We start from the raw sequence: 11,451 nt of genomic DNA on the forward strand, positions 1-11,451 counted from the left end.
CTCCAGTTTATTTATTTTATTTCTATTAGATACATGACCGGCTATTTTAAGTTGACTCTTTTTGTCAGATATTTATATATTTTTTACTGATTATTCTGTTGTGGCTACGGTAACAAACTGAGTGTCTCAACCTCGGATGTTTGATCAAAAGGGGACTGGCTGGTTGCAAATGTGATCAAAAGGAAAAAATTCTAACTCATCTTAAAAAACAGAGGGCTAACATAGCTATGCTTCAAGAGACGCACCTGTCTGATTCTGAGCATTTAAAACTAAAACGAGATTGGGTAGGGAAATTATTTTTCTCAACTTGTAAAGCAAACACAAGGAAAAGAGGTACTGTTATTTTAATTCATAAGCACTTTCCTTTTGTTTTAGAACATCAAATTAGTGATCCGGATGGAAGATATATCTTGATTACTGGTACAGTTTATGGGGAACCTTTTACTATAACTAATATTTATGCTCCAAACGAAGACTCCCCTAAATTTATATCTAAAGTTATTCTTATGTTTAGTCAGTATTGTAAAGGCATGGGGGTCTGTGCGGGAGATTTTAACTGTGTCATGGACCAAAAAATAGATAAAACGCCCTCTGATACATTTACTAATCCTAGATCCTCTCTGGTACTTAATAAACTTTGTAACGAGGCCGGTATTATCGATGTTTGGAGGGAATTTAATAAGGGTAGCAAGGAATATACTTTTTATTCTAATCCTCATGGCTCTTATTCTAGAATAGATTATATCTTTACCCCAGCTCATTGCCTCCATACTATATCCTCCTGTGAAATTGGTTCAATTGCTCTATCTGACCATGCCCCAGTTCAATTAGACATGAACATAAACAAGCACAGGGCCAACAGGATCTGGAGACTCAACTCTTCAATGCTGAATGATTCAGCATTTTGTGATTTAATCCGAGAAAGTTTTAAGAATTATTGGACAGATAATAGAAATTCACCAGTCTCCCCAGCAACTATTTGGGATGCTGCTAAAGCCACAATTCGGGGACATATTATATCATACTCATCAGCACGTAAAAAGGCTTGGTCAAACAAAAGGCAAGAACTAGAACGAGAGGTAAAGAGACTGGAATGTTTACACAGTACAGCCCCCAACCAAACAAATTGGGCCCAACTATGTCAAGCAAGAGCTGAACTTAATTTGGATCACACAAATCACATTAAAAAACTACTCTTTCTCTCTAAACAAAAATACTATGAATATGCAAACAAATCAGATAAATTATTGGCCCACCAGATTAAAAAAATAAATAAATGAGAGAACAATTAAATCATTAAAAACACCAGATGGCTCGATCACATATAATCTTGATTTGATTAATAATCTATTTAAAACATTTTATAAAGAGTTATATAAATCTCAAATCACTGCTGAACAATCGGACATCACTGAATTTTTAGATAAACTTCCCCTTACAGCCATCTCAGAAGAACACAAGATATTTTTAGATTCGCCTTTGTCACCAGAAGAAGTCTTTAATGCCATTCAATCCATGCCTTCCAATAAATCCCCAGGTCCGGATGGTTTTCCTGCAAGTTTTATAAGTCATTTTGGCCAGAAATCTCTCATATTTTAATGCCTGCCCTTCAAAATTTACTAGATAATGGAGTAGTCCCCGAATCATGGAGAACAGCATCAATTTGTTTAATACCAAAAAAAGATAAAGATCCTCAGGAGTGCGCTTCCCTATCGCCAATAAGTCTTCTGAATACGGACTACAAAATTCTTGCAAAAATTCTTGCTCGCAGACTTGAAACTGTTTTACCACATATTATTAAAGCAGACCAGACGGGATTCATAAAAGCACGCTTTGGTACAGATAACATACGTAGGCTCCTAAATGTGATAAATGTAACTCAAGAACATAAACTCCCTGCCCTCATTATTTCCCTGGACGCAGAAAAAGCGTTTGACAGGGTTGAATGGAAATTTCTATTTGTCACTCTTACCAAATTCAATTTGGGCTCAAAATTTATCAAATTAATAAAATTGCTTTACTCTAATCCTCAAGCTACAGTGACTACAAACGGTGTGACCTCAGAACCTTTCGACATTCAAAGAGGTACGAGGCAGGGCTGTCCCCTTTCACCCCTGCTCTTTGCCCTCATGATCGAACCTCTTGCTGAATCTGTTAGACAGTGCCAAAACTTTTTTGGTATAAAAGTGGGAGATGATGAACATCGCATATCCCTGTATGCAGACGATGTCTTGCTGTACTCTTCTGAACCTAGAAAATCAATCCCTGCATTATTAAAATGCATTTCAGACTACAGCAAGTTATCTGGATATAAGATTAATCTTACTAAATCCGTGGCACTCCTGTCAATATTTCTAATATCTCTGACCTTTTGCCTCTTTCACCTTTCAAAATAACAACATCTGGTTTTAAATACCTAGGCATTTTTATTCCACCAAAATTGAATGATTTATTCAATACAAACGTCTCGGTTACGTATAAACCCTCGTTCCCCTGAAGAAGGAACGGAGACGTCACGTCGGATGACCGGCGAATTGGGATCTCGCCGAGGGACCAATCTACTTCGAGTGTATCTAAACAAGCCAATTGAAGATTGGCATGCGCTATCGCATCCAGCTGCCGCTGATCACAGCGCGGTATAAATAAGCAGCGGGTGCAGCGCATATTCAGGAGTTTCGCTGAGGAGCCGAGCTAGTGACCCGGCCCCTTCAGCGGAGGTGCAGCACCGTGGCGGCGGGGCGTGGCGTCTCCGTTCCCTTCTTCAGGAGCGAGGTTACATACGTAACCGAGGCGTTCCCTTTCAGTCGGTCACTCCGAGTCACGTCGGATGACCGACGGGTGGGATCCCTACCAAAACGCCATGGGCGCTGCCTCTTCCAGTGTCCTGTGGAGCCCACAAGCCCCCTCAGTCTATCGGCGTAGGCGAGGCTCGACCACAAGAAGCCAGCTACAATACTACCCATTCGTAAGACTGGAACATTGGGAAGCGCCCCACGTTCTGGCGAACAGGGGCGTGCGGAAGTCCAGCCTTCCCGTAGGAGGTCTTGGAGCGAATACGCATATGGACAATATTTCAGTTTGCATATGGAAAATGGGAGGTGATTGAACCCTCTTGGATGGGCAGAAGGTCTGCCGGGAAACACGGGGCTCTAGGCTATGCCGTGGAAATACACACATAAAGTCCTCTAGGGTACTTTACATGGCTCCCAGCCCTCACCGGTTCTCACGGATTCATCGAGAGGGCCTGGCGCCAGATGCTCCGCAACATCTGGCTGCCGAGGAATGGAGGAGCTCGACAGGGTCTACTGTGTGGACGCTCTGGAGGCGGTTAACAAGCCGACCGAAACCGGGCCTCTCAGTGCTTCTACCCGTTTGAGGTGAGAACACAGGAGGATACCGGTTCCACACGTAGGCTATAGAATCTAGCAAACATGTTAGGGTCGCCCAGCCTGCAGCTCTACAAATATCTGCCAGCGGGCGCCACGAGCCAACGCCCAGGACGATGCAACACTTCTTGTTGAGTGTGCCCGCAACCTGAGGGGGCAGGGCATACCCTGTGCTTGGTAGGCCAGGGTAATGGCGTCCACTATCCAGTGGGCCATCCTCTGCTTGAGCGGCACTCCCCTTCTGCCGGCCTCCGTGACAAACAAAGAGCTGGTCTGAGGTCCTGAAGCTTTGTGTCCGGTCAACGTAGCATCTTAGTGCTCGGACGGGACAAAGCAACATCAAGGCTGGGTCTGCCTCCTCCAGGGGCAGCGCTTGAAGGTTCACCACCTGGTCTCGGAAGGGGGTAGTGGGAACCTTGGGCACGTAGCCGGGCCGTGGCCTCAGTGTTACCTGGGAATCCACGAGCCCAAACTGTAGGCACGAATCGTCGACCGAAAAAGCCTGCAGGTCCCCTACCCTCTTGATGGAGGCCAATGCGAGCAGGAGCAATGTCTTCATAGATAAGAACTTTAGCTCAACTGCTGGCAAGGGTTCAAACGGAGCCTGCTGCAGTGCTGTCAGCACTACAGACAGGTCCCAAGAGGGTACAGTAGGGGGCCGTGGAGGATTCAACCTCCTGGCCCCCCTCAGGAACCTGATGATCAGCTCATGCTTACCCACAGACCTCCCGTCTATGGGGTCATGGTTTGCAGCGATCGCAGCCACGTAGACCTTAAGGGTGGAGGGGAGACAGCCTTCGCTCCAACCTTGTTGCAAGAAGGTAAGCACGACTCTGATGGGGCAATTCCGGGGGTTTTCTCTTTGAGAAGAACACCACTCGACGAACAGGCTCCACTTCAAGGCATAGGCCTGTCTCGTGGACGGCGCTCTAGCCGAAGAAATGGTGTCAACTACCCCTTGAGGTAGGTCACCTAGAGCCTCCGCGTCCCGTCCAGGGACCAGACATGGAGTTTCCAGAGGTCTGGACGCGGGTGCCAAAGGGTGCCCCGTCTCTGGGTCAGAAGATCCTTCCTCAGAGGAATCGGCCAAGGAGGGGCTGTCGCGAGGAGCACAAGTTCCGGGAACCAAGTCTTCGTGGGCCAGTAGGGTGCTACTAGCAAGACCTGCTCCTCGTCCTCCTGACCTTGCACAGTGTCTGTGCAAGAAGGCTCACTGGGGGAAATGCATACTTGCGAAGGCCCCGCGGCCAGCTGTGTGCCAGTGCGTCCGTGCCGAGTGTCCCCTCGGTCAGGGAGAAAAACCACTGGCAATGGGAAGTCTCTGGAGAGGCAAACAGGTCTACCTGAGCGGCTCCGAGACGTTCCCAAATCAGCTGAACCGTCTGGGGATGGAGTCTCCATTCTCCAGGTAGTGCAGCTCGCGACAGCTCGTCGGCTGCCTGGTTGCACACTCCTGGAATGTGAATGGCGTGAAGTGACCTCAGAAACTTCCGACTCCATAGGAGGAGGTGGCGGGCGAGGTTGCGACATCTGACGGGGGCGTGAGACCACCTTGTCGGTTGATGTGCGCAGCGGTCGGTATGTTGTCCGTGCGGACTAGTACATGTTGGCCTCGAAGCGGCTCTTGAGGCGGCCTAGGGCGAGATGTACTGCCAGCAACTTCGAGGCAGTTGATGTGCCATTGCAGTTGAGGGCCCGTCAAACCCCGACACTGCATGCCCGTTGTACGTGGCCCCCAGCCGGTGGTAGAGGCATCTGTGAAAACCACAGCATACCTGGAGACCTGCTCCAGGGCACTCCAGCCGAAGGAACGAAAGGTCTGACCACGGGGAGAAGGTTTGGCGGCAGGCGGTGTTATCTGAACCGGTGCGTGCCACGCTGCCACGCCCACCTCGGGACTCGATCGTGTAGCCAGTGTTGAAGCGGTCTCATATGGAGTAGTCCCAGCGGCGTCACTGCGGCCGCGGCTGCCATATGCCCCAGGAGCCTCTGAAAATATTTCAGTGGGACCGCCGTCCTGCTCTTGAACATATTCAAGCAGTTCAACACCGAATGGGCACGCTCCTGTGTGAGGCGTGCCGTCTGATTGATCGAATCCAGCTCCATCCCAAGAAAAGAGATCCTCTGTGTTGGACAGAGTTTGCTCTTCTCCTGGTTGACCCGAAACCCCAACTGGCTGAGGTGCTGTAGCACCAGATCCCTGTGTTCGCACAGCTGAGCCTGGGACTGAGCTAGAATGAGCCAGTCGTCCAGGTAGTTGAGGATGCGAATGCCCTGCTCTCTTAGTGGAGCAAGGGCAGCCTCCGCGACTTTCGTGAAGACACGTGGCGACAGGGAGAGCCCGAAGGGTAGGACTTTGTACTGATATGCTCGACCTTCGAACGCAAACCTCAGGAATGGCCTGTGGCGCGGAAGAATCGACACATGAAAGTACGCATCCTTCAGGTCGATCGCTGCAAACCAATCCTGGGGACGGACGCACTGAAATATGCGTTTCTGTGTCAACATCCTGAACGGGAGCCGTTGAAGTGCTCGGTTCAGGACTCGCAGATCCAGGATCGGTCGTAACCCACCGCCTTTCTTGGGCACTATGAAGTATGGGCTGTAAAGCCCCGACCTCATATCGGCTGGAGGAACCGGCTCTGTGCGTTCTTCACTAGAAGGACAGCAATCTCCGCACGCAAGACAGGGGCACCCGCATCGTTCACTGACGTATAGCGGATCCCACTGAACTTGGGGGGACGCCGGGCGAACTGAATCGTATAGCCGAGTCGAATGGTTCGCAGGAGCCACCGGGATAGCCTGGGAAGATTCAACCAGGCATCCAGAGACCGAACTAGCGGCTCGAGCGGAACCACCGACGTGCAGGCGATGGGGCAGCGAGGAGGAGGGCAGGGACCCGGCTCAGGCGTCTCGTGGCCAGTCCGAAGCGGGGTCGAGTGTGTGCAACTCTTACCTGCATTCCCGCAGAAGTGAGGCGGGTAGGCCGTGGGTTCGTCCTCCCCGTCTTCCCACTGCTGCATGTTGGCCAAAGAGGAGAGTGAGTGTGGTGCAGAACTGGCCCGCCCACAACTCCTCGTCCTCTCTGGGGACCCAGAGATAGAGGAAACCGCTCTTTTGTCGAGTATTTGGGTACCACTGACCGTGAGGTCAGCGGCGAAAAAAACAAAAGATTCTCCACCCGGCCCTCCTCCGGGGGAGGGAGTGGTGCGTTCACCATCTCCCGAAGAGCAGCTCCCTCCATCTCTGGGTCGCCCGTCTCAGGGCCGCTTGCACCTGCGCTTCCCTCCAGGTTTGGCGGATGCCTGGACGGGCTGGGCGGCTGCCCTGCGGCCGGCTCCACGGCGCTGCCTAGTTGAGGGCTGCTGCGACGGCTGCGCGGGAGCGGGGGCGGCGGCAGGGGGGCGCCCTCGGCGACGAGCAGGCTGAGGCGGAGCCGTTGGCGGCCGGGTGGAGGCAGCAGCTGCACGCCGAGGCAAGATGTGTTTAATCGCCTCAGTCTGCTTCTGGGCGGCCGAGAACTGCTGGGCAAAGCTCTCCACCGCGTCGCCGAAGAGGCCGGACTGGGACATGGGGCATTCAAGAAGCGTGTCTTGTCTACCTCGCGCATGTCGGCCAGACACAGCCACAGATGGCGTTCCTGGACCACCATAGTGGCCATCGCACGACCCAGAGACCGCGCTGTAACCTTCGTCGCTCGTAGCGCGAGGTCAGTCGCGGTACGGAGTTCTTTCAGAACTTCCGGGTCATGACCACCCTCGTGCAGGTCCTTCAGTGCCTTGGCCTGATGAACTTGCAACAACGCCATAGCGTGTACAGCAGACGCAGCCTCTCCACAAGTCGTATAGGCACTGCCGATCAAAGCCGACGAGTGCCTACAGGCCCGGGAGGGGAGCACAGGATCACCACGCCAAGTGGAAACGGAGTTGGGACACAGCTGCATCGCAACTGACCGCTCCACTGGAGGGATCACCGTATACCCCCTAGCTGCGCCGCCGTCAAGGGTGGTGAAGGAGGAGGAGCCACTGGGGCGGTTTCTGGCAGTGAAAGGTGCCTTCCACGCCCCAGCAAGCTCCTCATGCACCTCCGGAAAGAATGGTACCGGGGTGGGGCCCTGAGAACCAGCGCGAGCCACCCCTAAGTACCAATCGTCCAGCCTCGAGGGCTCGGGACGCGGTGGAGGTTTCCACTCGAGCCCGATCCCCTTGGCGGCCCGGGCAAGCATAGCCACCAGTTCTGGATCCGTATCCGGCACGGTGGAGCGCCCGCCGGACGCCCCACCAGCCGGACCTTCATCCCCAGAACCTTCAGACTCTCCTTCCGATGCCGCGATTGACATCTGGTCATCAGGGGGAGCTCCAAAAGATACAACTGGTACCTCCCTGTAGGAAGGTCCAGACTGCTCCCTTGGAAGCTCCACTGGCTGCGAAGCACCAGTGGCAGGAGTCCCCCTCGCTGGAGAGTTCCTCACTGTCACTGTGAGACCAGTCCGTCCACTGTTAGAGGAAGCGCTTCTCCCACTGTTGCCAGCAGGAGGAGCCCTAGACCTCGGCAGAGGAACGGGAACTCCGCCCCTTTGCAGGAAGCGGAGCCTGGTCCGCAACTCCGCGATGGTCATTTTCCCGCACTGGGAGCATGACTCATCCACGAAAGCCACCTCAGCGTGCTTACGGCCCAGACACGTGAGACAGCGATCGTGACCATCACCCGGCGCCAGGAAACGACCGCATCCAGAAACGCACGGGTGGAAGGGCATCTTGCAGATGCGTCTTTAAAAAGACGTTCCACCCGTGAGCTAGCTCTTTTAGCTCTGAACGGTGTTGAGGCAACAGGAGATAGCCGCTCTGCACACAAACAGGGGGGGTAGTGCAGCCTGATTGTGGCAATCCACTCGACGCAGGAACGACCTCCGCTGAACGCCGAACTCCAACACTCGAAAAATCCGTCTTTGGAGCAGAACGGTCACGCTCGGCTCCGAAGCGAAAAGCTGAATATGCGCTGCACCCGCTGCTTATTTATACCCGCGCTGTGATCAGCGGCAGCTGGATGCGATTAGCGCATGCCAATCTTCAATTGGCTTGTTTAGATACCTCCAAGTAGATTGGTCCTCGGCGAGATCCCAATTAAATCGGTCATCCGGCGTGACTCGGAGTGACCGACTGAAAGGGAAACTACACGCCTCTTGTCAACAGAATTAAAAAAAGATCTTATTACTTGGCATTCACTTCCTATATCCTTCTTAGGCAGAATAAATGTGATTAGAATGAATATTCTTCCAAAGTTTCTATATCTATTTCAGTCCCTCCCATGCTATTTAGCTAATCCTTTTTAAAAAACATTAACAAACACTTATCTAAATTTATTTGGAACAATAAAATGCCCGTATTAATTTTAATAAGTTGACAAAACCAAAAGAGAAGGGAGGCATTGCTTTACCAAATTTGCAGTTTTATTACTGGTCAGCACAAGTGAAACACATGGTTAGTTGGTATAACGAACGGCTTGACTCAAGGTGGGTTAACATAGAAGCAACGATTTGTGCCCCCCTTCCTATAAAATTTCTGCCTTTCATTAGAAATATTAGAAAAATTAAAAGCATTTCAACAAACCCTATTATTTTAAACACTCTTTTAGCATGGAGAGATGTCAGAACATATCTTAAAATTCCAGCCAACCTCTCTTTGCTTTCCCCTATTGCTAATAATCCAGATTTTCCTATTTCTTTGCATAATATAGGTCTTTCGGACTGGTTTAAATTGGGGATCTCAACTATATCTTGCCTTTTTTAGGTAATACATTAAAAACAACTTTCATGTCAATATAATATACCACAAGCAAACTTTTCAAATACCTTCAGCTGCGTCACTTTATAAAACCTTTATCGGACAATTGTAAACTAAGACTTGAACTTACTACCATTGAACAAATTGTGACGAACAGTTTTTCTAAGGGGATAATTTCAGTGATATATAATGCCCTGTCTGATACATGTACTTCTTCATTAGATAGTTTGAAGAAAGTTTGGGAAAAGGACTTGGGTCATGGAATTGACAGTGAAGACTGGTTAGCCGTAACTAATAATTTATATTTTAAATGTAATTCATTGGGAGTTCACGAACTTAATTACAAATTCATTAATAGAATTTATCTCACACCGTTACGTCTAAAGAAAATCTATAGAAATTCTTCTGGCCTATGTTTTAATTGCAAAAAACATAAGGGATCCTTTCTTCACTGTTTTTGGCATTGTAGCAAAATCATCCCCTTCTGGAACAAAATACATAACTTTTTACAAGAACTTTTCGGGTTACAGTTTCGTTTTTCCTTGGAATTGTATCTGTTATCCGTTGGAGTAGAGACAGTATTTGATTCTCATGTGAAACAACACATGTTTTTAATTCTGGTGTATCTGGCAAAGAAATGCATACTACTATTATGGTCATCTCCTCAGGTTCCTTCTTTCAAAATGTGGATGTCTAAAATATCTATATTACTCCCACTTGAGAAACTTACATATGATGCGCACCAGAAATCCACTGATTTCTGGCAGATATGGTCACCTCTTTGGCACTATATAAAGAACCTTCCTTGATTTTCCATTTTGTGATTTCCTGTACTTGTAATGTTTTTTTTTTTTTTATTATTTTTTTATTATAATACCTTTACCACTTTTCTTCTTCCTTTCAATTGTGCCTTACTTTATTTGCTACTCTGTATGTCTGACACAGTATCTGTATACTTGTGATCATTGAACTGACAATAAAAAAATAAATAAAAAATGTCCTTCCAAGACTCTCAATGATCATATGTCTGTATCTCTACCTGGTTCACTGACTCTGCATGTACTCTGAGACAAACTTGTAGGCAGATTCATATCAGGAGCCAATCATAGCAGGCATACACTTCAGTGCCTTGAATGTGCCCCGTCTATAAAAACAGATTGTTCTGCAGAGAATCAAAACCCACATACAAAATATAGACTATTACATCTAAGTTGCGCTATTTTTATGTAAAAATCTTGCTTACATTATAGGTGCATCACAGAGAAGATTATAAAATAATTTAAAAAATGCAATCCATGACTCTTTTAAGGTCTTTGTCTATTGTAAAAAGCCTGTACAATTATAAAATTGATTATTGTTATTTTCAATTACGTTTTATATTTTTTATTCTTTTATCTGTGTTTTTGTCCTGTCACTGTCATTCTGTTGAACCGCAGAAGCTTCTGTCAAAAAAACTAATTCTTCATATGTGTAAATATACCTGCCAATAAGTCTGATTCTGATTCAATTATGTAAAACTCAACAGGAGTGAAAGTCTTGAAATGATCCACATCATAAAAACAACCTCAAGATGTAAAACAAACAAAAAAAGAAAATCAAAGTTTTAAAATGCTGTAACATAAGAAGTCCATTATTAAACCACATTAAAATGCATTGTTTGGGAACTGAAATATAGAGTTCATGCAGGAATTAAAGCCTATACATTTCACTTAGTTCAGTTCTGTCCTCAATTCTGTGGCAAGGTCCATGTTAACAGATAGATCTAAATTATAACGAAATACTAGAGATTTTCACAAAACTTACCTCAGTATCTCTAATTTACAATTGATATCCTTCAGTCCAGTGCAGAGCAGCTTCACTCCTGAATCCTGCAGATTATTATTGTTCATGTTCAGCTCTTTCAGACTGGAATCTGATCCAAGAACTGAAGCCAGAGCTGAACAGCTTTTGTCTGTTAAACCACAATCACTTAGCCTACAAGAGAAATATATCAAATCTATCAAAGAGTAAATACATGTAATATATTTGCTAAATACAAAAATTTAATTTATAACAACTATTTTTACATGAACAGTAAATATATGGCATATATATTAAAATTATTCAAACTAGCTTATTCAAACAGACAAAACAAACTAGCATGCTTGAATTAAGCTTAATCAAATATGTAAATAATATGAATAACAGCTTAATTTCATTAATGGCAAATATATATATACATTTAAAGGTACAGAAAGTTTGGTCACTTCTGATCTATAGTGATTATTAACCATAAACCAATT

General features: G+C 47.3%; 2 protein-coding genes across 10 annotated transcripts in view; both read right to left on the bottom strand.

Annotated features, from left to right (window-relative positions):
• LOC122327919 (GTPase IMAP family member 8-like) overlaps positions 1-11,451 on the bottom strand; it is a 295,481-nt gene that overhangs the window by 166,147 nt on the left and 117,883 nt on the right. The gene's annotated exons all lie outside the window — the stretch shown is intronic.
• Positions 1-11,451, bottom strand: part of LOC122327910 (NACHT, LRR and PYD domains-containing protein 3-like) — a 98,788-nt gene that overhangs the window by 36,725 nt on the left and 50,612 nt on the right. The gene's annotated exons all lie outside the window — the stretch shown is intronic.

The sequence above is a fragment of the Puntigrus tetrazona genome, chromosome 22 (assembly GCF_018831695.1).
Source record: "Puntigrus tetrazona isolate hp1 chromosome 22, ASM1883169v1, whole genome shotgun sequence".
NCBI lineage: Eukaryota > Metazoa > Chordata > Actinopteri > Cypriniformes > Cyprinidae > Puntigrus > Puntigrus tetrazona.